This window comes from Lagenorhynchus albirostris, chromosome 15 (assembly GCF_949774975.1).
Source record: "Lagenorhynchus albirostris chromosome 15, mLagAlb1.1, whole genome shotgun sequence".
Classification (NCBI taxonomy): Eukaryota; Metazoa; Chordata; class Mammalia; order Artiodactyla; family Delphinidae; genus Lagenorhynchus; species Lagenorhynchus albirostris.
This window is the reverse complement of record NC_083109.1, coordinates 32,669,991-32,694,415: the sequence shown is the minus strand read 5'-3', so window position 1 is coordinate 32,694,415 and position 24,425 is coordinate 32,669,991. Positions and strand designations below refer to the sequence as shown.

General features: G+C 42.1%; 2 pseudogenes; one reads left to right on the top strand and one right to left on the bottom strand.

The window, feature by feature from the left end:
* Positions 1 to 10,697: 10,697 nt before the first annotated feature.
* LOC132506221 (mitochondrial nicotinamide adenine dinucleotide transporter SLC25A51-like) lies at positions 10,698 to 12,763 on the top strand (annotated as a pseudogene).
* An 870-nt stretch (positions 12,764 to 13,633) lies between these two features.
* On the bottom strand, positions 13,634 to 14,609 carry LOC132505847 (PDZ and LIM domain protein 1-like; annotated as a pseudogene).
* Between the last annotated feature and the right edge of the window lie 9,816 nt (positions 14,610 to 24,425).

Below are 24,425 nucleotides of genomic sequence, written 5' to 3'. Positions count from 1 at the left end.
GCATATACCCTGAGAAAACCATAATTCAAAAAGAGTCATGTACCAAAATGTTCACTGCAGCTGTATTTACAATAGCCAGGAGATGGGAACAACCTAAATGCCCATCATCGGATGAATGGATAAAGAAGATGTGGCACATATATACAATGGAATATTACCCAGCCATAAAAAGAAACGAATTTGAGCTATTTGTAATGAGATGGATGGACCTAGAGTCTGTCATTCGGAGTGAAGTAAGTCAGAAAGAGAAAGACAAATACCGTATGCTAACACATATATATGGAATTTAAGAAAAAAAATATCATGAAGAACCTACGGGTAAGACGGGAATAAAGACACAGACCTACTAGAGAATGGACTTGAGGATATGGGGAGGGGGAAGGGTAAGCTGTGACAAAGTGAGAGAGTGGCATGGGCATATATACACTACCAAACGTAAAATAGATAGCTAGTGGGAAGCAGCCGCATAGCACAGGGAGATCAGCTCGGTGCTTTGTGACCACCTAGAGGGGTGGGATAGGGAGGGTGGGAGGGAGGCAGATGCAAGAGGGTAGAGCTATGAGAACATAGCAGAAACTAACACACCATTGTAAAGCAACTATACTCCAATAAAGATGTAAAAAAAAAATGGCAGGACAATAGTACCAAAAGCAATCTACAGATTTCATGAAATTTCCTATCAAAATACTGATAGCATTTTTCACAGAACTAGAACAAATAATTTTAAAATTTGTATGGAAACACAAAAGACCTTGAATTTCCAAAACAATCTTAAGAAGAACAGAGCTGGAGGTATCACACTCCCTGACTTCAGACTCTACTAGAAAACTACAATAATCAAAATAGTATGGTACTGGCACAAAAACAGACACATATCTCAATGGAACAGAATAGAGAACTGTGATAAGCCCAATTTATTGTCAATTAATCTATGACAAAGGAAGCAAAAATATATAATGGAGAAAAGATAGTTTCTTCAAGTGGCACTGGAAAAACTGGACAGCTAAATGTAAAAGAATGAAATTAGAACATTCTCTAACACCATATACAAATATAAACTCAAAATGGATTAAAGATCTAAATGTAAGATGGGACAATAAAACCCCTAGAGGAAAACATAAGCAGAACACTGTTTGCAATAAATCGTAGCAATATTTTCTTGGATCTGCCTCCTAAGGCAAGGGAAACAAAAGCAAAAATAAACAAATGGGACATAATTAAACAAAATCTTTTACACAGCAAAGGGAACCATTGACAAAACAAAAAGACAACCTACTGAATGGGAAAAAATATTTACAAATGATATGACTGTTAAGGGGTTAATATCCAAAATGTATAAACATTTCATACAATTCAACATCAAAAAAGCAAACACCCAATTAAAAATGGTCAGAAGACGTGAATAGACATTTTTCCAAAGAAGACATACATATGGCCAACAGGTACATGAAAAGATGTTCAACATCACTAATCATCAGATAAATGCAAATTAAAACCACAATGGAATATCACCTCACACCTGTCAGAAGGGCTATGATCAAAAAGAATACAAATTACAAATGTTGGGGAGGATGTGGAGAAAAGGGAACCCTTGTACACTTTTGGTGGGAATGTAAATTGGTGCAGCCACTATGGAAAACAGTATGGAGGTTTCTCAAAAAACTAAAAGTAGAACTACCACAGATCTGGCAGTTGCACTCCTGGGTATATATATCCTTAAAAAACTGAAAACACTAATTTGAAAAGATACATACACCCCAATGTTCATAATAGCAGTATTTACAATTGCCAAGGTATAAAAGCAACCTAAGTATCCATCAACAGATGAATGGATAAAGAAGATGGGATATACACACACACACACACACACACACACACACACACACACACACACACACACACACACAAAGGAATACTACTTAGTCCTAAAAACGAATGAAATATTGCCATTTGCAGCAACAAGAATGGACTTAGAGAGCATTATGCTTATTTCAAAGACAGACAAAGACAAATATTGTATGATATCATTTATATGTGGAATCTAAAAAATAAAACAAACTAGGGAATATAACAAAAAAGAAACAGACTCAGAGATATAGAGAACAAACTAGTGGTTACCAGTGGAGAGAAAAATGGGAGGAGGGGCAACATAAGAATAGGGGATTAAGAGGTATAAACTATTACACATAAAATAAGCTACAAGGGGCTTCCCTGGTGACAGAGTGGTTGGGAGTCTGCCTGCCGATGCAGGGGACGTGGGTTCGTTCCTGGTCCGGGAGGATCCCTTGTGCCATGGAGCGGCTGGGTCCATGAGCCATGGCTGCTGAGCTTGTGCGTCCGGAGCCTGTGCTCTGCAACAGGAGAGGCCACAGCAGTGAGAGGCCCACGTACCGCAAAAAAAAAAAAAAAAAGCTACAAGGATATATTGTACAACACAGGGAATATAACCAATATTTTACAATAACTGTAAATGGAGTATAATCTTTAAAAATTGTAAGTCACTATGTTGTACACCTGAGACTTCTATAACATTGTGAAATAACTATACTTCAACAAATAAGAAAGAAAGAGAGAAGGAGAGAAAGAGAAAGAAAGAAAGAAAGAAAGAAAGAAAGAAAGAAAGAAAGAAAGAAAGAAAGAAAGAAAGAAAGAAAGAAAGAAAGAAAGAAAGAAAGAAAGAAAGAAAGAAAGAAAGAAAGAAAAAAAAAGAAAGAAAAGAAAAGAAAAGGAAAACTGCCAGCTAGACAATCAAGGGGCAGGATCAGAAGAGAGGGGGCAGGGTAAATTTTCCACCCCACCCCCAGTGTTTCTGGGCAGCCCTAGTGCTGGGTTCTTCAGCTGTCCATCATCCTGGAAGCAGCTGGTCCAGGTGGTGTCCTGACTCTCTGAGAGCTCCAGGTTCAAGGGCTTGTGGGCTTCAACATGATGGTTTGAAGTGAGAATGTCACCATTTTTGAGCCCCAATCGTTTTTCTTTGGCTCACTTGATATATCCGGACACTGGACAGATGGAGGTAGAATGGAGTGAGAGCAAGGCAAGAGCTAGAAGAAAGGATTGTGACTGGTTGGGTCCCTCTGGGGCAGTGACTAGAAGCATTTCACAGTTAGGAATGGGGGGCTGGGCTGTAGGGATGTCATGAGGGTCTCATTGTGACACACTCCTTGCCCAGTGGAGTGGGGATTGGCTAAGAAAACAGAATGGGGAGGATAAATCAGAGGTTGGTTGCCAGGACCTGAGCCCAACAGGGAGATGGGCTCAGAGAGATGGTGCTCCCAACATCTTTGACCCCTTCACACCTCCTCTAACAAGAACTCCAACTTCCTCCCCTCTCTCTCTCCTCAGTAGGGCTCAGGGCAGGTGCCTGCTGATACTTCTGAGCCCAGCAGAAGCAGATCACAGGCTTCTCTTACTGTGGGTCACTGGCAGGTGGGGCTGGCTGTACCATGCTAATGAGACCTGCCGAGAGAAGCCCGATGCATGGGGCTGCATTAAGGATGCCCCAGCCATCTCACATCCTCTCCCCATTTCCACTTGTGGCCCACCCACCTCCAGCTTCTCCCCTTGTTTGGGTCCTGCTCTTAGGTTTCCTTAAAAAAAAAAGGCTCCCCTTTGACTTTCCTGGTGATCTGTCCCTGCATATCCGTGCCAACCTGGGGTCATCAGGCCTGCTTCAAAATGAGAGAAACCTGGTGGAGATGGTTCCTTGAATGTCCTGGACCACAGTGCAGGTGAGAAATACACCCTATCAGAGCAAAAAGGAATGGTCTCATAACAGCGTGATTTTGAAGATGGGGCTCAGAGTACACATGTTCCTTAAATTCAGTCTATGAGAGCCCCACAAAGATCATACTCTTTGCAAATTCTAGCAGACAGCTTGCCGCAGTTTGGGAGAGAGGCCTCAAAAGCATGACCACATCTCCTGGTCCCCATAATAGGTTCCAATATTGCACCATAGCTCCTCAGTTGGCAGGATGGCAGGTTTATGGGCTTCTTCTACATGAAGAGCTTCACTTCCATCACTGGGGCCCACCTGGGGAATCCCCAAGAACCGCTCTGCAAAGGTACAATCAAATGCCCACTCTGCACCTCTGAAATCATTCACGAACAAAACATGTATAAATTGACCTGTCTTCTGTGTGTGGCTTCCTATGTGGCAGATATTGAAGATAAAAGGCAAAAGTAAGACTCTGTTCCTTTCCTTTAGGAGCTCGTGGTTCATTGGATGAGCCAGAGAAGGAAACAATAATTGACTCTAATCAGAGACAGAGTGTGGCCACAGTGGGGGAGAGGAGTGAGCACACAGGTAGGAAGTCCAGAGAAGAGGGCTGGCACAGACCACTGAAATCAGTGCAGACTTCCTGGGAGAGATGTGAGCTTTGGAGGAAGAATGAGATTTTTACGTGGGGTGGGAAGAGTGTTCCAGGGAGAGGTATTGTGTGGCCAGTGCCCTTCTTCCTTGATCCCCTTCATATCTGCAGCCATTCCCTTCTCAACTCTCTCCTTGCTCAGCACAGCCACAGTGACTCTTCCAATCACAATGCTCAAAACTCCCACTTCTACAAAGAACATCACGGTTGGTGACTCTGCTTCTTCTGACTCGACCTCCCTTCTCTGCTCTTTCCTGTCTCTTGTGTTCTTCCCACCTACCCAACCTCCACACTCCCAAGACAGCTGGTAGAAAATTACACTCCTGAATCCCACTTTTGCTTGTGTATGATTTGAATATTTTCTGAGTCAACATGGTGAACATATTTCTCAAAATTTGCTATGAGAGATTAAGTCTAAAGCAGACTCTGCCCCTTAGAATGTAAATTCACCTACAAGGAGAAAGGAAAGGGACAACTGCCCACCCTTTTGTTTGCTGAGTGTCCTTATGCACCCTTCAACACATGTTAGAACTTATATAAAACAATGTAACTGTGTATTCCCACCAAACAAAATACAGCTTTCTTCTGTATATCTGAAGACATTTTCACCCTCTCTCCATAATAAGGAAATGCACAGTTCCAACAGTCATTATATACATTGCTGACTATATTAATTATTCTTCAGAATTCATCATGGCTCCACTGAATATTCTGTTACCTGAAAACTAAATTATAAAATTAAATTCCAAGCCAAGGCAATTTTGAGAAAGAAAAAACAGAGCTGGAGGAGTCAGAATCCCTGGCTTCAGACTATACTACAAAGGTACAGTCAATAAAACAGTATGGTACTGGCACAAAAACAGAAATATAGATTAATGGAACAGGATAGAAAGCCCAGAAATAAACCCATGCACCTATGGTCAATGAATCTACTACAAAGGAGGTAAGACTATACAATGGAGAAAAGACAGTCTCTTCAATAAATGGTGCAGGGAAAACTGGCCAGCTACATGTAAAAAAAATTAAATTAGAACATTCTTTAACACCATGCACAAAAATAAACTCAAAATCAATTAAAGACATAAATGTAAGACTGGATACTATAAAACTCTTAGAGAAAAGTATAGGCAGAGCTCTCTTTAACATAAATTGCAGCAATATCTTTTTTGATCCATCTCCTAGCATAATGGAAATAAAAACAAATGGGACCTAATTAAACTCAAAAGCTTTTGCACAGCAAAGGAAACCATAAACAAAAGTAAAAGACAACCCAAAGAATGGGAGAAAATATTTGCAAACCATGTGACCGACAAGGGATTAATCTTCAATATTTACAAACAGCTCATGTGGCTCAATATAAAAAAAACCCCAAACAACCTGACCAAAAAATGGACAGAAGACTGAAACAGACATTTGTCCAAAGAAGACATACTGATGGCCAACAGGCACATGAAAAGATTCTCAACATCACTAATTATTAGAGAAACGAAAATCAAAATTACAATGAGATATCACCTCACACCAATCAGAAAGGCCATCATTAAAAAGTCTACAAACAATAAATGCTAGAAAGGATGTGGAGAAAAGGGAACCCTCCTACACTTCTGGTGGAAATGTGCATTGGTTCAGCCACTATGGAGAACAGTATGGAGGTTCCTTAAGAAACTAAAAATAGAGCTACTCTATGATCCAGTAATCCCACTCCTGAGCATAAATCTGGAGAAAAACACGGTTTGAAAAGACACGCATCCCAATGTTCATTACAGTGCTGTTTACAATATCCAAGACATAGAAGCAACCTAAATGTCTGTCGATAGATCAATGGATAAAGAAGATGTGGTACATATATACAATGGAATATTACTCATCCATAAAAAAGAATGAAATAATGCCATTTGCAGCAAAATGGATGGACCTGGAGATTATCATACTAAGTAAGGCAAAGAAATACAAATATATGACATTGCTTATATGAGGAATCTTAAAAACAATGATACAAATGAACTTATTTATAAAACAGAAACAGACTCACAAATTTAGAGAACAAATTTATGGTTACCAGGGGGGGAAATGTTGGGGGGGAGGGATAGATTGGGAATTTGGGATTGACATGTACACACTGCTATATTTAAAATAGATAGCCAACAAGGGCCTACTGTATAGCACAGGGAACTCTGCTCAATTCTCTGTAATAACCTAAATGAGAAAGGAATTTGAGAAAGAATCGATACATGTATATGTATAACTGAATCACTCTGCTGTACACCTGAATCTAACACAACGTTGTTAATCAGCTATACTCCAATATAAAATTTTTAAAATTTTTAAATTAAAAATTTAAAAAAGAAAAAAATTAAATCTAATAATTTGTATATATGTAAAACAGTGGTAGGAGAGAAAAGATCAAAATGGTGAATATGTACTATCAACACATACATATTACAAGCAAAGAAAAAATGCAAAGCTATTGTCATACTTGTTCCTGTAATTTGTCAGGGGGCCCTGATTAAAATCTGTAGCTTCTTTCTTTCACTACTTATTCTGTATTTCCCCTGCCCTCACTCAGAACCTCAATTAGTCTCAGTTCTGTATCAAGTGGAGTGATCCAAAACTATATTCCCAAAGGGTCTGAGTCCTCAATCCTGCCACCTTTTAGTTGTAGTAGTTTTCCATTAATCTTTAAAATTGAGCATGGAAGCACAAAGAGGCACCCCAAGAATCCCCTGGGTTCCTAACATAGCCTTCATTGCCCCCACTGGGTAGCAGCAACCTCCCTTACCCCTTGGAAATCAGGATCAATCACACTGGACAGTACTCTCTTTTTGTTGGTTCAATGGAATAAAGAGTATAAAGTATTCAGATAGAAGTCTCGTAATTGCTAGGTCCTCTGATATTAATTCCTTGAGCACTAACCCTCTGAACTATCATAACTCTAATTTGCTGGGACAAAATACAAAAATTCTGCAAATGGGTTACTAGATGTAATTGTCACAGGAGCCACACCCAATTCTATTCCTCACTCACAGAGCAATGTATTCTGGCCATAGGGGAGACAACACCATATAATTGTCTCTGACACAAAGTATATACTGTTTAAACTGTTAAACACAGCCAAACCTCTCCCAACAGATGCCACACTGAATCTAAGCCCTTCTACCTTTCAATTAGGCCAGCCACTTCCAGGTGATGGGGTGCGTGGTAAGAGCACTTAATGTTATGGGCATGAGTCCATTGCTGAACATTCTTTGCTGTGAAATGAGCTTCTTGATTCAATACAACAGTGGGTGAATTATCATGAAAGTGCATAAGGCATCCTGTGAGTCCACAGATGCTGTTGCTGGCAGAAGCATTACAGGCAAGGAAGGAAAATCCTTTGTACTTCAGGGTCACCCCTGCAGTGCTAATAGCTGGCCACTTTTCTGTATTACCAGCTAATTGTGCAGACCCAGATGTAAACCAGTTTCAAGTGTTTTCCTCAGTCAGTTTGTCATCAGGAACATTTCATAAGGCCATAAGCATGGATCGAAAGAGAGCAGAAAATGCAACAGGCATTCATGTCAAAGGAGTCTGAGCCCCCTGCTCGTGCAACCTACTCAGGTTTTCCCAACTTACTCAAATCTGATCTCTTACATACCATTTACGTTTGATGTTAAATTGCTTCTACACATGCTCAAACTTATGGCCAAGTGTGTTCATTATGGGAAGTTCAGGCCACAGGACTACCTCATGTTCTGGAGTTAGGAGTTCAGTATCTACCAAGGCCCAGTAGCAAACCAGAAGCTACTCTCAAAAAGAGAATAGTTATCTCCAGAAGTGGATATTTTCTAAAAACCCCCAGAAATCAAGCTGTTGTTCTCCTGTTCATGTTTGTGAGAAGCTCCATACATCAACTGTATTTGCCACACTTTGAGCATCATTGGACCTGCTGGAGCATAAGCACCAGGTTGTAGAGCAGCTTGTATTACAGCCTGGACTTATCACAGAGCTTCATCTTTCTCTGGTTTAACTTGCAACTGTCCTTCTCATGAGCAACTCTGTAGATGGGTCAAGAGAGTATACTCACCTGTGATATATGTTGCCTCTCAATTCCAAAAAGGTCTACCAAGAGTTATGTACCTTTGTTCATGGCAGGTGGTACAAGGTGTGGAACCTGGTCTTTTGCCACAGACTACTGACACCCTGGAAACTACACTCAGGTGACAACTCCCTGGATTTTCATTGGCTGTATCTCCCATAATGTGGTTCATATATGTCTTAATAAAGGCATCTAAAGTTCTTCTTCCTGCTCATCAAATCCAATCAGCATAATCTTAATATAGTGAACCAGTGTTATGTTTTGTGGAATGTCAAGTCAATATCTCTGTAGACTATATTATGGCAGAGAAAAGAATAGACCTGGCCCCATGGTGCTGTGAAGGTATGTGGTGACCACTGATAGGTAAAAGCAACTTTCTGGTGGTCCTTGCAAGTTGATATGAAGAAAAAGGCATTAGCTGGGTCAGCAGCTATATACAAAGTTCCAGGGGCCATTTTGATTTGCTCCAGGAACATTTTAATTTTTTTTATATTTTATTATTTTTAAAAATATTTACTTATTTATTTGGTTGCTCTGGGTCTTAGTTGCGGCATGCAGGATCTTCCTTGTGGCATGTGGGATCTTTAGTTGCAGCATGTGGGTCTTTTTAGTTGTGGCATGTGAACTCTTAGTTGCGGCATGCATGCAGGATCTAGTTCCCTGACCAGGGATCGAACCCGGGCCCCCTGCATTGGGAGAACAGATCCATATAACCACTGGACCACCAGGGAAGTCCCTCCAGTAAAATTTTTAAATCTGACCTTGCAATCATAATTAGAGTCCCTGACTCAGTTAATAATAACCCACAGTCAATCTCCAAAATTCATTTGAGCTCTGCACAGGCCAAACTGGTGAGTTTAAATATGATAGATATCACCATCCCTGCTTCTTTCAAGTCTTGGACTGTGGCATTAATCCATAGAGTTCCCTGAGTGATGCTGTTTTTCTTCTGGTTTTCTGTTTTACTTCTTAGTAGGGAGGGGAAGTTGTAGGGTCTTTCATTTGTCAAGCTTACACACCAAAAAGGCAAGGCACAGGCTGGGTTATACCCACTGCTGAGGAGCCAATTCTAGACTGCAGCTAAGCAGTTTTATATTCTGCAACTCTATTCTGAGGGGTGGTGGTGGATGGGACAGGAAGCCTCATACCTCCTCAGAACCCAAGAGGCAGTGGCAGCCTTCAGGGAACATAGGAAAGTGAGTAAGAAATGGCCCAGAGCCGCTCTCACAGACCTTCCATCCTCTTGTGTTCCGGGTGGGGGGGGGTCACAAGGTGTTCTGCCAAAAGTCAGATTACCTGTGATTCAAACCTTTGCCTGTGAGGCTTATGTTGTTATATGCAAGGTTGCCAGGGTGCCCAGGTGGAGCCATTCCCCTACATGTCCACACCCTTTGGCCTTTTACATATTCAACCAAGAATTTTTGGTAGCAAAGGCCATCCCATCACATGCTCTAAGTAACTGATAATGGACAATCACATTGTCCTGGACTTTCTGCTGGCCAGTTACTGTGGTGTGTGTGTGTGGTTGCCAACACCTCATGCTGCACCTGGGTTTACGACATAGTTAACTGACTTGGCCCAGATGGAGAGTCATACTAGCATAGACCCTCTTGTCCAGTGTTGCCCAAGACATGAAACAGATTCGGTCTAAGTCTCTATCAGTGCACTTATGCTATAGAATTTAGAAGAATCAGTAGTCAATGAGAAATGTACAAAAATGTCTAACAATAATATCAGTGTCCACAAAGTCAATTTTGTTCTGTTGTTTCAAGTGGAAGCTATTCCTTTCTGATATCAGTGGCTATTGGGAGGTTTCTGATGAAGATTCAATGCTGGCCAGCATATTGGAGGGTGGCGGTGGCAGTCTGGGTTAAATTGGCCAAATTCCCTGCAGACAAATAGCTCAGAGTGAGATTAGGTACCTCCCTTTACCCCTGACATCCCAGGCTCTAAAGTGTTTTCTTCCCATCAGCCAGGGTCCTTCCACAGCCAGATAATCAGAATGACCGGTTCCTGCACCTGTCACTCCATCATGTTTGAAGAATCCTTCCCGTGTCTTACCCACACCATAAACTCAGATTCATCCTAATGTGGCTCAGCAGTATATATACTTTGTACTACTCTTGAAAATTTCTCTCACCTCCTGATGTGTGGTCGCAACAGGACCACCTTAGGAGTTGTGGTGGAATATGAAAACCTCATATTCCTGATCATTATCATAGGCACAATTGCCTCAATTCAACAAATATAGCCAGATGGCAAAAGAAACACCAGATAAGAGTCACCCACCCTCCGTTCTTTTTTGCTACTCTGAAACTCCAGTAGCGCAGTTTCCCAAGAGGTAAGCATGGGAGGTACAGAAAGAAGGGTTAATTATGCAGTATGGGAATCTTACAAGCAGTCTAGGTCTCCTCCATCCCCCAGCATGACCAACATTCTATTTAAATAGGTGGTACTATTTCTAGGAATTGCTACTTTTAGACCCCAAAGTGTCTTTATGAAGAGTATGCTCCACTGGGAGCTGAGCCTACTTAGCTGAGCTGAGCCTACTTAGCTGAGCCTACTTAGCTGAGCTGAGCCAAGTTATCTTGGTCAGTTTTTCCTTTCAGAGGGGCCCATTCCATCCTTTAAGGGCACCTGCTACCTGGCAGTACAGGTTTGACAAGCTTGTGTATTCCAGTGATGTTCATCATCGAAAGATCCTTTCTCTTTGGCATCCACATGGGTCACAGAGGGTTTGGGTCTTGTGCAATGTGCTGCCATAAGGTTTGTCCCCATAGAAAATGAGAAAATGAAACTTTTTCATCCAGTTGTCCCACCACAGTGACTGCCTCAGTTGCCTCAGAGTCAGTGAAAATATAATAAGGTGCACTTGGGCTGGGGGTGGGGGGTTGTTTCCAGGCAAGCATTACAGTCTACAGCTCCCTCCAACTGAGCAGAGTTCCCTTTACCATGCACAGTTTTAAGCAGTTTTATTTGGGTATACCCCATCATCCTTTAATTAGCTAGTCTGTCTGTGAACCAGGCCCAGGTAGCCTCAGGAAACTGGGTGTAACAAAGCCTGGAAGAAGCTGGAGTGGCTGGCACAGACCCTCCATCTAAGATAGCCGTGTTTGGCCAATGAGTGGGCACTTTTTCATGTACCTGTCAGATGTCATTAATGCCTGGTTTAATTTCCTGGATATACCATTTCCATTAGTAACGGAGGCTTGTTTGGCAATACCCACTTTGTTGGTGTTCTTATTTCTGACCCATCTCAGGATAGGGATGTCAGTGTGTAGTACCGCCTGCTGTTACTTTTTTAGCTTTTCAGTATCCACTAGAACCCAATAACAAGCACTGACAGTCTCTCAAATGGAGTATACCAGGTGGCAGTGTCAGGCACAGGTACTGCAAAGTGACATTCTCAAGTTGTTAAAAACATCATTCTCGGGAATTCCCTTGCGATCCAGTGGTTAGGACTCCGGTTTCACAGCTGGGGCCCGGGTTCGATCCCCGTTTGGGAAACTAAGATCCCACGAGCCAGGCAGCATGGCCAAAAAAACAAAACAAACAAGAAAAAACCATAATTCTCTGCACCAGTGCTGGGTTGAGGGCTCCTGGGCTCCCCCACCTGTGAGTGGGCGGCCATCAGGCATGGAGTCCGGCGCCTGTGATAATGGGTTTAAAAAAATCCATCTTGAAGAAGAAAGATCTTAAGCAATATAAATTCAGAAGCTCATGAAAAGAGGCCTCCAATCCTAACGTCTTCAAAACGAGATATATCACCTCATATTGCAAATGTTGGCGAAATGAAGCATTACTTGTGTGGCTGCTGTGAGCTTTCAACAATGTAGCAGCCACATTTCCCATTTGGAAAGTCCTCTTTCCAGTGACAGCTATATGGAATCAAAACCCGGGATGCAGTATTTCACTTGAGGAGGGATGGATTTCGAAACTTGTATCCCAGAATCCTTCTCCCATTAATGCAGAAGACAGCTATGCTGACACTTACGTTTTGCCTCTATGAGGATTTATCTTGCCTTCCCGGTAAGCCTATCAGTTCCCCGGAGTTTGCAATCCTGAGCCCAGCAGCAGTACTTGGGGGGTCAACAGAAGAAATTTTCACTCCATTGGAAAGAGTTCAAATATTGCTTCAAGACCACAAGCATCACGACAAATTTACAAACACCTACCAGGCTTTCAAGGCACTGAAATGCCATGGAATTAGTATTTATCGAGGTTTGGTGCCCATTCTTTTCTGTAACGGATTCAACAATGTCTTTTCTTTCTGTTTTTTGGCCTTTGAGGTCCCATTAAGGAGCATCCGTCTCCACTGTAGGTATCATGGAGGTGGGTGGTATGTCCTTCTAGCCCTCTCAGCCGGTGACAAGAGGGAACAAGACAGAGCTTTTCTAATGTCTGACCGATGTTCTCGGGAAGTGAAGCTGGGTTGGGGGGTTGGGTGGGAGGCCGACGGCTGCGTCCACACGGGCCTCCAGGCAGGCGTTGTGGGCCGGTGTCCGAGTCTTGGGGCAGCGTGGCTGAGGTTGAAGGACCGCGTGTGTCTGTCCAGCAAGGCTGCCACCATCTCGGGAGCCTGAGGGCCTTGAAGGCCGAGATTCCTTTCCCTGCCCAGGCTCGCCGCTGGGAGTGAGCAACTCAGAGAACTGGATGGCAGACCCACCGCAAGGTACTGGAGACGGGAGCAGCATCCCCCCAACTCCCCCCGCCACCGGTGCTGCAGACCAGTGAAGGGCTGCCAGCGTGTGATCATCAACAGCTGAGTATGGGACAGGCACATTGGCCTGCTAGGAGGTATTTTGGGGGGGGGGGGGGCGGCGGGTTGGGGCATTTTTTTGTTTGTTTTTGAAGTCTATTTATTGAGTAAAAATGAAATCATTGTCAGACAGTAAATTCAGTTTGGTTCAAATTTGGCTGATGTTCATTGGCAGCAGAGATGAATGGAGGTGAAGAGAAGACACAGTGACGCTGGCAAGGGGACACCGAACAAAACCATTCTCTGCTGATTATAAAAGCAGGCATCATGCAGCCAGCGTGAGTCACCTAGCAAAGGGGGACATGACGTTTAATAAGCAGGGATAAAACCAAAGTAATTAATAACTTTCAAGAAAAGAGAGGCCAGAGCTTTTAGAGGACAAGATGCAGAAGGGGCTCGTTGGAGAACAGTGTTGGGTGCAGAGCTGCCAGCTCACTTGGGGAACACAGTGATCACATCATCCGATCCCTCAGGTGGAGTGACCCACTCCCAGGCATGCTTTTCACAGTAGATCTGTTCCTCCACAAAGAAATGGTCTTTCTGTTTCAGGTTGGTGCCACAGTCGGTGCACACATAACACTCAGGGTGGTGGGGAAGGTCCCGCAGCTTCAAAAAACACGCCGGCAATGCCAATGCCACATTTATCACACATGAGCAATTTCTGGGTATTTCCAATTCATGCAGCCACTTTGGTGACTGGAGCCTTAACACTTCTGAATCCTGATGGCTTGTTGGGATCCCCTTTCTCCTCAGACTCCAAGATTTCCTGCAAAACCAGGAATGAAGAGAACTGTTTCAGAGCCTCATTTAACTCCTGTTTCTCTGAAGAAGACTTCAGAATCTTTGTCAATGACAAGTCTGCTTGGAAGCTGAGAATGGTCTAAGGCTCTGCCATTCATCTCCTGCCCACTGGCTGCTTTCTTTGACTTCAAGGCATAGTTGAAGTTGGAGATGTTTTCAGAAGAGTAGAAGTCAGGTGGGTTGTTGTACTGGTTTGTGATGACCCTGGGGGTAGAACTGGAGGCAGGTGAGATGGTAAAGGGCATGGAACTTTTGTTGTGGGCGCTTCCTATATGTAGGACCTCTTGGGGTTCAGAGACTAAATTCATCTTATATGAGTGATGTTTCCCTTCCTCTGTCACCAGAGGAGACCATATTTTCTTTCAGATCTGGCTACTATGAGAGTCACATTGTCTGTGCAGCCCTTGATTTTGTTCTGAGCTTCCAAGTGCATCATATTGCTGGTATTTTCCCCATCAATGGCTGTGATTACACACAGAATTAGCTATAGCAGCCTTGCTTCTGGGAGTGACCCAGGAACTAGTGAGAGGCTGCTTGAAATCCTTGCCCCCCACAAGGCAGAAGCTCCAGGGTCCCTGGCCATGAGGATTATTTGCAGGGTGGTCATAGCAAGGCGATGATGGGTGGCAACCCGAGGGGACAGATGGGGCAGGACACAGAGTGATGCACTGTGCTCCCCGGCAGCTGTTCTGCTAGGAGGTTTTGAATGCTGAAGAATGGCGATCAGCAGTGCAGAGTTTTAAATCTAGCAACAGCAACAGTAAACCAGCCAGCCCAAGAAGAGGTTATGCTGCAGCAGGAGCAGAATAAAATAAAACAAAAAAGATGAAAAAGTACACCTACATGTTCCTAGATGGAATTATATAACAAACATAATCGTATCAGTGTGGTAGATTGAGTTACAGCCTCCATTTATGACTTCCTTCTGTTGTGTTACAGACCCACACATTTCCCAATGCCTCAGGGTAGGAAGACAGGAATTCTTCACTTCTGAATTTTAAACTAAGTCATATGATTGTCTTGGCCACTGAGATGTTGGTAGACAAGATGCAAGCTAATGATAAAAGTGTTTGCATGAATGGGAAATTGGTTCAAGATGGTGGAATAGAAGGACGTGTGCTCACTCCCTCTTGCAAGAGCACTAGAATCACAACTAACTGCTGAAAAATCATCGAAAGGAAGACCCTGGAACTCACCAAAAAAGATACCCCACATCCAAATACAAAGGAGAAACCACAATGAGATGGTAGGAGGGGTGCAATCACAATAAAATCAAATCCCATAACCACTGGGTAGGTCACTCACAAACTGAAGAACAATTATACCACAGAAGTCCACCCACTGGAGTGAAGGTTCTGAGCCTCACGTGAGGCTTCCCAACCTGGGGTTCCGGAAATGGGAGGAGGAATCCCCAGAGGATCATTCTTTGAAGGCTAGCGGGATTTGATTGCACGACTTTGACAAGACTGGGGAAAACAGAGACTCCACTTTTGGAGGGGACACACAAAGTAGTGTGTGCATCAGGAAGCAGGGGGAAGGAGCAGTGACCCAATAGGAGGCTGAACCAGATCTACCAGATAGTATTGGAGGGACTCCTGCAGAGGTGGGGGTGGTTGTGGTTCACTGTGGGAACAAGGACACTGGCAGCAGAAGCTCTGGGAAGTATTCTTGGAATGAGCCCTCCCAGAGTCCACCATTAGCCCCACCAAAGAGCCTGTAGCCTCCAGTGCTGAATCGCCTCAGGCAAAAAACAAACAGGGAGGGAACTCAGCCCCACCCATTAGCAGAAAGCAGATTAAAGTTTTACTGAGCTCTGCCCACCAAAGCAACACTCAGCTCTACCCACCACCAGTCCCTCCCATCAGGAAACTTGCACAAGCCTCTTAGATAGCCTCATCCACCAGAGGGCAGACAGCAGAAGCAAGAAGAACTACAATCCTGCAACCTGTGGAACAAAAACCACATTCACAGAAAGACAGACAAAATGAAAAGGCAGAGGGCTATGTACCAAATGAAGGAACAAGATAAAACCCTAGAAAAACAACTAAATGAAGTGGAGATAGGCAACCTTTCAGGAAAAGAATTCAGATTAATGATAGTGAGGATGATCCAGGATTTCAGAAAAAGAATGGAGGCAAAGATTGAGAAGATGGGAGAAATGTTTAACAAAGACCAAGAAGAATTAAAGAACAAACAAACAGAGATGAACAATACAATAACTGAAATGAAAACTACACTAGAAGGAATCAATAGCAGAATAACTGAGGCAGAAGAATGGATAAGTGACCTGGAAGACAGAATGGGGGAATTCACTGTCTTGGAACAGGATAAAGAAAAAAGAATGAAAAGAAATGAAGACAGCCTAAGAGACCTCTGGGGCAACATTAAATGCACCAGCATTGTCATTATAGGGGTCCCAGAAGGAGAAGAGAGAGAGAAAGGACCCAAGAAAATATTTGAAGAGATTATAGTTGAAAACTTCCCTAACATGGGAAAGGAAATACCACCCAAGTCCAGGAAAGGCAGAGAGTTCCAGGCAGGATAAACCCAAAGAGAAACATGCCAAGACACATAGTAATCAAACTGGCAAAAATTAAAGACAAAGAAAACTTACTGAAAGCAACAAGGGAAAAATGACAAATAACATACAAGGGAACTCCATAAGGTTAACAGCTGATTTCTCAGCAGAAACTATACAACCCAGAAGGGAGTGGCATAATATATTTAAAGATATGGACAGGAAAAACCTACAACCAAAATTACTGTACCCAGCAAGGACCTCATTCAGATTCAGTGGAGAAATCAAAAGCTTTACAGATAACCAAAAGCTAAGAGAATTCAGCATCACCAAACCAACTCTACAACAAATGCTAAAGGAACTTCTCTAAGTGGGAAACACAAGAAAAGAAAAGGACCTACATAAACAAACCCCCCAAAATTAATAAAATGCTAATAGGAATATACATATTGATAATTACCTTAAAAGTGAATGGATTAAATGCTCTAACCAAAAGACACAGGCTTGCTGAATAGATAAAAAAAAAAAACAAGACTAATCTATATGCTGTCTACAGGAGACCCATTTCAGACCTAGGGACACATACAGACTGAAAGTGACAGGATGGAAAAAGATATTCCATGCAAATGGAAATCAAAAGAAAGCTGGTGGAACAACACTCATATAAGATAAAATAGACTTTAAAATAAAGAATGTTACAAGAGACAAGGAAGGACACTACATAATGATCAAGGGATCAATCCAAGAAGAAGATATAACAATTATAATTATATATGCACCCAACATAGGAGTATTTCAATATATAAGACAAATGCTAACAGCTCTAAAAGAGGAAATCGACAATAACACAGTAATAGTGACGGACTTTAAAACCTCACTAAAACCAATGGACAGATCATCCAGAGAGGAAATTAATAAGGAAACACAAGCTTTAAATGACACAGTAGACCAAATAGATTTAATTGATATTTATAGGACATTCCATCTGAAAACAGCAGATTACACTTTCTTCTCAAGTACACATGGAACATTCTCCAGGATAGATCTCATCTTGGGCCACAAATCAAGACTTGGTAAATTTAAGAAAATTGAAATCATATCAGGCATCTTTTCTGACCAAAACGCTCTGAGATTAGAATAGAATTATAGAGGGAAAAACGTAAAAAACACAAACACATGGAGGCTAAACAATACATTACTAAATAACCAAGAGATCACTGAAGAAATCAAAGAGGAAATCAAAAAATACCTAGAGACAAATGACAATGAAAACACGATGATCCAAAACCGATGGGATGCAGCAAAAGCAGTTGTAAGAGGGAAGTTTACAGCAATACAATCCTACCTCAAGAAACAAGAAAAAAATAAACAATCTAACCTTACACCTAAAGGAACTAGAGAAAGACGAACAACAACAACAATAAAACCCAAAGTTAGTAGAAGGAAAGAAATCATAAAGATAAGAGCAGAAATAAATGAAATAGAAACAAAGAAAACAATAGCAAAGATCAATAAAACTAAAAGGTGGTTGTTTGAGAAGACAAACAAAATTGATAAACCTTTAGCCAGACTCATCAAGTAAAAGAGAGAGAGGACTCAAATCAATAAAATTAGAAATGAAAAAAGAGAGTTTACAACAGACAACAAAGAAACACAAAGCATCATAGGAGACTACTACGAGCAACTCTATGCCAATACAATGGACAACCGAGAAGAAATGGACAAATTCTGAGAAAGGTATAACCTTCCAAGACTGAATCAGAAAGAAATAGAAAATATGAACAGACCAATCATAAGTAATGAAATTGAAACTGTGATTAAAAATCTTCCAACAAGGACTTCCGTGGTGGTGCAGTTGTTGAGAGTCCACCTGACAATGCAGGGGACATGGGTTCGTGCCCCAGTCCAGGAAGATCCCACATGCCGCCAAGCGGCTGGGCCTGTGAGCCATGGCCGCTGAGCCTGTGCGTCCAGAGCCTGTGATCCACAATGGGAGAGGCCACAAGAGTGAGAGGCCCATGTACTGCAAAAAAAAAAAAAAAAACTTCCAACAAACAATAGTCCAAGACAAGATGGCTTCACAGATGAATTCTATCAAACATTTAGAGAAGAGCTAACACCCATCCTTCTCAAGTTCTTCCAAAAAATTGCAGAGGGAAGAATACCCCCAAACCCATTCTATGAGGCCACCATCGCCCTGATGCCAAAACCAGACAAAGGTACTACAAAAAAAGAAAATTACACACCAATATCACTGATGAATATGGATGCAAAAGTCCTCAACAAAATACTAACAAACAGAATCCAACAACACATTAAAAGGATCATACACCATGATCAAGTGATATTTATCCCAGAGATGCAAGGATTCTTCAATATATGCAAATCAATCAATGTGATACACCATATTAACAAATTGAAGAATAAAATCCATATGATCAACTCAATAGATGCAGAGAAAGCTTTTGACAAAATTCAACACCAATTTATGATAAAAACTCTCCAGAAAGTGGGCATAGAGGGAATCTACCTCAACATAATAAAGGCCATATACGACAAATCCACAGCCAACATCATTCTCAATGGTGAAAAACTGAAAGCATTTCCTCTAAGATCAGGAAAAAGACAAGGATGTCCACTCTCACCACTATTATCCAACATAGTTCTGGAAGTCCTAGCCACGGCAATCAGAGATGAAAAAGAAATAAAAGGAATACAAATTGGAAAAGAAGAAGTAAAACTGGCACTGTTTGCAGATGACATGATACTATACATAGAGAATCCTAAAGGTGCCACCAGAAAACTACTAGAGCTAATCAATGAATTTGGTAAGGTTGCAGGATAAAAAATTAATGCACAGAAACCTCTTGCATTCCTATAAACTAACAATGAAAATCAGAAAGAGCAATTAAGGAAACAATCCCATTCACCATTGCAACAAAAAGTATAAAATACCTAGGAATAAAACTACCTAAGGAGGTAAAAGATCTGTACTCAGAAAACCCTAAGACACTGATGAAAGAAATCAAAGGTGGCACAAACAAATGGAGAAACACATCATGTTCTTGGATTGGAAGAAGCAATATTGTCAAAATGACTATATTACCCAAAGCTATCTACAGATTCAATGCAATCCCTATCAAACTACCAATGGCATTTTTTACAGAACTAGAACAAAAAATCTTAAAATCTGTATGGAGACACAGAAGACCCCGAATAGCCAAAGCAATCTTGAGGGAAAAAAATGGAGTTGGAAAAATCAGACTCTCTGACTTCAGACTAAAATACAAAGCTACAATGATCAAGACAATATGGTACTTGCACAAAAACAGAAATATAGATCAATGGAACAGGATAGAAAGCCCAGAGATAAACCCACGCACATATGGCCAACTAATCTATGCCAAAGAAGGCAAGGATACACAATGGAGAAAAGACAGTCTCTTCAATAAGTGCTGCTGGGAAAACTGGACAGCTACAGGTAAAAGAATGAATTTAGAACACTCCCTAGCACCATACACAAAAATAAACTCAAAATGGATTAAAGACCTAAATGTAAGACTGGACACTATAAAACTCTTAGAGGAAAATATAGGAAGAACACTCTTTGACACAAATCACAGCAAGATCTTTTTTGACCCAGCTCCTAGAGTAATGGAAATAAAAATAAAAATAAAGAAATGGGACCTAATGAAGCTTAAAACTTTTGCACAGCAAAGGAAACTATAAGCAAGATGAAAAGGCAACCCTCAGAATGGGAGAAAATATTTGCAAACAAATCAACGGATGAAGGATTAATCTCCAAAATATAGAAACAGCTCATGCAGCTCAATATTAAGAAAACAAACAACCCAATCAAAAAAATGGGCAGAAGACCTAAATAGACATTTCTCCAAAAAAGACATACAGATGGCCAAGAAGCACATGAAAAGCTGCTCAGCATCACTAATCATTAGAGAAATGCAAATCAAAACCACAATGAAGTATCACCTTACACCAGTTAGAATGGGCATCATCAGAAAGTCTATAAACAACAAATGCTGGAGAGGGTGTGGAGAAAAGGGAACCCTCCTGCACTGTTGGTGGGAATGTAAATTGATACTGTCACACGGGAGAACAGTATGGAGGTTCCTTAAAAAGCTAAAAATAGAATTACAGTATGACCCAGCAATCCCACTACTGGCCATATACCCAGAGAAAACCATAATTCAAAATGACACTTGCACCCCAATGTTCATTGCAGCACTGTTTACAATAGCCAGGACATGGATGCAGCCTAAATACCCATCAACAGACGAATGGATAAAGAAGATGTGGTACATATATACAATGGAATATTACTCAGCCATAAAAAGGAACAAAATTGGGTCATTTGTAGAGATGTGGATGGACCTAGAGACTGTCATACAAAGTGAAGTAAGTCTGAAAGAGAAAAACAAATATTGTATATTAATGCATATATGTGGAATCTAGAAAAATGGTACAGATGAACCAGTTTGCAAGGCAGAGACACAGATGTAGAGAACAAACGTATGGACCCCAAGGGGGGAAAGCGGGGTGGGAGTAGGGGTGGTGGTGGTGGGATGAATTGGGAGATTGGGATTGACATGTATACACTAATATGTATAAAATAAATTAATACGAACCTGCTGTATCAAAAAAATAAAAAAATAAATTAAAAATAAATAAAAGTGTTTGCATGGTTAGGCTTGCTCTCGTGCTCCTGCCTTTTGCCTTGTGAAGAGGATGCTTCAGAAGACACTGGTCCTAGGAGAATGGGAGACACATGAAGCAGGCCTGGACCAAAACCACAAACCAGCTGACCTGGCTCAAAACCCAACCAACCCGGGCTTCCCTGGTGGCGCAGTGGTTGAGAGTCTGCCTGCTAATGCGGGAGACACGGGTTCGAGCCCTGGTCTGGGGGAATCCCACATGCCACGGAGCAACTGGGCCTGTGAGCCACAACTACTGAGCCTGCGCGTCTGGAGCCTGTGCTCCGCAACAGGAGAGGCCGCGACGGTGAGAGGCCCGCGCACCGCGATGAAGAGTGGCCCCCGCTTGCCACAACTAAGGAAGGCCCTCGCACAGAAACGAAGACCCAACACAGCAAAAATAAATAAATTAATAAACTCCTACCCCCAACATAAAAAAAAAAAAAACCCAACCAACCCCTAGAGGTATGGTGAGAAATAACTGCTGATAGTTGTATGCTACTGAATTTGGGATTGTTAGTTATACAATACAACTGGGCAATAGTTAAGTAGAACAGACACATGGTGTAAAAATACAAATATTTTCAAGAACATGTAAAACTACTTAATAAATTTTTTGAGCATACAAAAAATTGTAAAAAAAAAAGTCTATAAAGAAAAGCAAATGATAACTAAACAAAATTCAAGATAGTGATTACCTGTAGGGTGAAGGAGATATGATTGTTGGTGGCACACAGAAAACCTCAAAACTAATGCCTGGGGGCTCATCAGCAGCCTCAGCCACACTCTGGACTTAAGGCCCTGTCTGGCACAACTCTGCATGGCCCTGCAGTGCTCAGAATCAAATCTGCCTCTGCAAGTCTTCTTAATATGTGGTCCAATGATCTCAAAAAGTCCCTGGAAATACACACACCCTTGTGTGAGGAGAGGATGCATTGTAATTATCTAGATGACCATCTTAGACCTTAAAGAAGTCAATAGCCACCTCTCCAAAGCAACCTATCAAGAAGGTCAGGAAGATGTCAGAATAAAAGCTCACCAAATTCCATTTTGTTCCCAGAAGCCCAAGATGGCATGGAGGTACCTTAGGGTGATGCTGCCCTTGGGAATGACAAGGGTTAAGATGACTTGTGCCCCCACCATCATTCACATGTGGAAGCTCTGACCCTCACTGTTATGGTATTTGGAGAGCCTCTGAGAGGGGATTAGGTTTAGATGAGGTCATGATGGTGGAGCCCTCATGATGGAATTAGTGCCCTTATAAGAAAAGACAGCTTCCTCTCTCTCTCTGTCTCCATCATGAGTATACAATGAGAAGGAGGTGGCTATCTTCAAGACAGGAAGAAATTCCTCACCAGAAACTGAACCCTACTGAACCTTGATCTTAGACTTTCCAGGCTCTAGAATTGTGAGAAATAAATTAATACTGTTTAAACAGTTCAGCCTATGGTATTTTGTTATAGCAGAGTGAGCAGACTAAAACACCTTTTTTCCTATGTGTGCTGAAAGTTAGGGAACTGCATTTCATTCCCCCAATGCCCTATAATTGATACGTTGAGCAACCAATTAGTTTTGACTAGGCATTGTGGATCTCAGTAATTAATCCAAATAGATTTAAGATGTTTCAAATAATTTGGAAGCATCTATCTTATTAATAATAGCTCTCATTTTCTGAGGCTCTGTTAAGGATTTAGTAGGGCTTATCTTGCTTAGTCTTTACAATCACCCTATGAAGTGGTATAACCATTTAACAGATGAGGAAACTGAGTTTCAGAGAGATGAAGTGATTTTTCCCAAGTTGACCCAGTTAGGGAGAACTAGAGCCAAGATAAGATTCAAGACTGTTGGCTTCAAAGACGCTGCTATACTCTGCCTCTCTTTTTGCATAGAAACGAGATGTCAATTGCAAACGACTGTGACTTTCTCCCTGAGCAAATGAATCCCTCTAAGGAGAGAGAATGGTATTCCTTACCAAACACATTCTGTTTCAGCTTTCTCCCAGCTCCCCACCCCCACCTGAAAAACTTGGGATAAAGTGCTTGAACTCCATCTCAAGTTCAACCCAGAGTTGAACTTGGCCCTTAGTTCTTTTTGTTTTTATAAATTTTATTTATTTATATTTATTTTTGGCTGTGTTGGGTCTTCGTTGCTGTGTGTGGGCTATCTCTAGGTGCAGCGAGCGGGGGTTACTCTTTGTTGTGCTGCGTGGGCTTTTCATTGCAGTGGCTTCCCTTGTTGCAGAGCACGGGCTCTAGGCACGTGGGCTTCCGTAGTTGTGGCACATGGGCTCTAGAGCGCAGGCTCAGTAGTTGTGGCACACGGGCTTAGTTGCTCCGCGGCATGTGGGTTCTTCCTGGACCAGGGCTTGAATCCGTGTCCCCTGCATTGGCAGGTGGATTCTTAGCCACTGCACCACCAGGAAAGTCCCTGGCCCTTAGTTCTTTTTCTGATCTTGCTACAGCTGTGGCATTATTTATCCAGGAAGGTGTGAACACAGGCTGCAGCAGGAGGAGAGTCAGTGGATCTTTGTACACAACTTGGCAAGCTCTACATGTGAACACAAACACAGCTCAGCCTGGACGAAGGGTGGAGGGTTGCAGGCCACAGTAGGGTATTACCCAAAGGCCCTGAAAGCCTTGGGGAATTGTAGTACCCAGCACGGTGCTCTCAAACTTAGGTACCTTATTAGCTATTGTTTTCTTTGTAACAAATTATCTCAAACTTTGTGGTTTAAAACAACTGCCATGTGTTATCTCTCACAGTTTCTTGGGTCAGAAGCCAAACCTCTGGGTCAGGGCACAATGAGGACAGTCTGTCTCTGCTCCACAATGTCTGAGGCCTCAGCCAGAAGGGTTGAAGGCTGGGCTTTGGGATCAGCTGAAGGCTCAGTCACTCATATGCCTGGCGGTTGATTCTGGCTGACATCTTAGCTGTGTCTCTTAGCTGGAACACAGGGCCTCTCTATGTAGTCTGGGCTCCCTCACAACATGGTGGCTGGGTTTCAAAGGTGAGCAAAGAGAGAGGGAGAGCACAAGGGCACCAAAACACACCAGACAGAAACTGTATCCTCTTGATGAGCTAACCTTGGAAGTCACATAGGATCACTTCCACTGCACTTCATAGCTTGGAAAAACCACAGACCTCATCCAGATTCAAGGGGAGGGGATCTAGAACCCCATCTCATGAGGGAAGA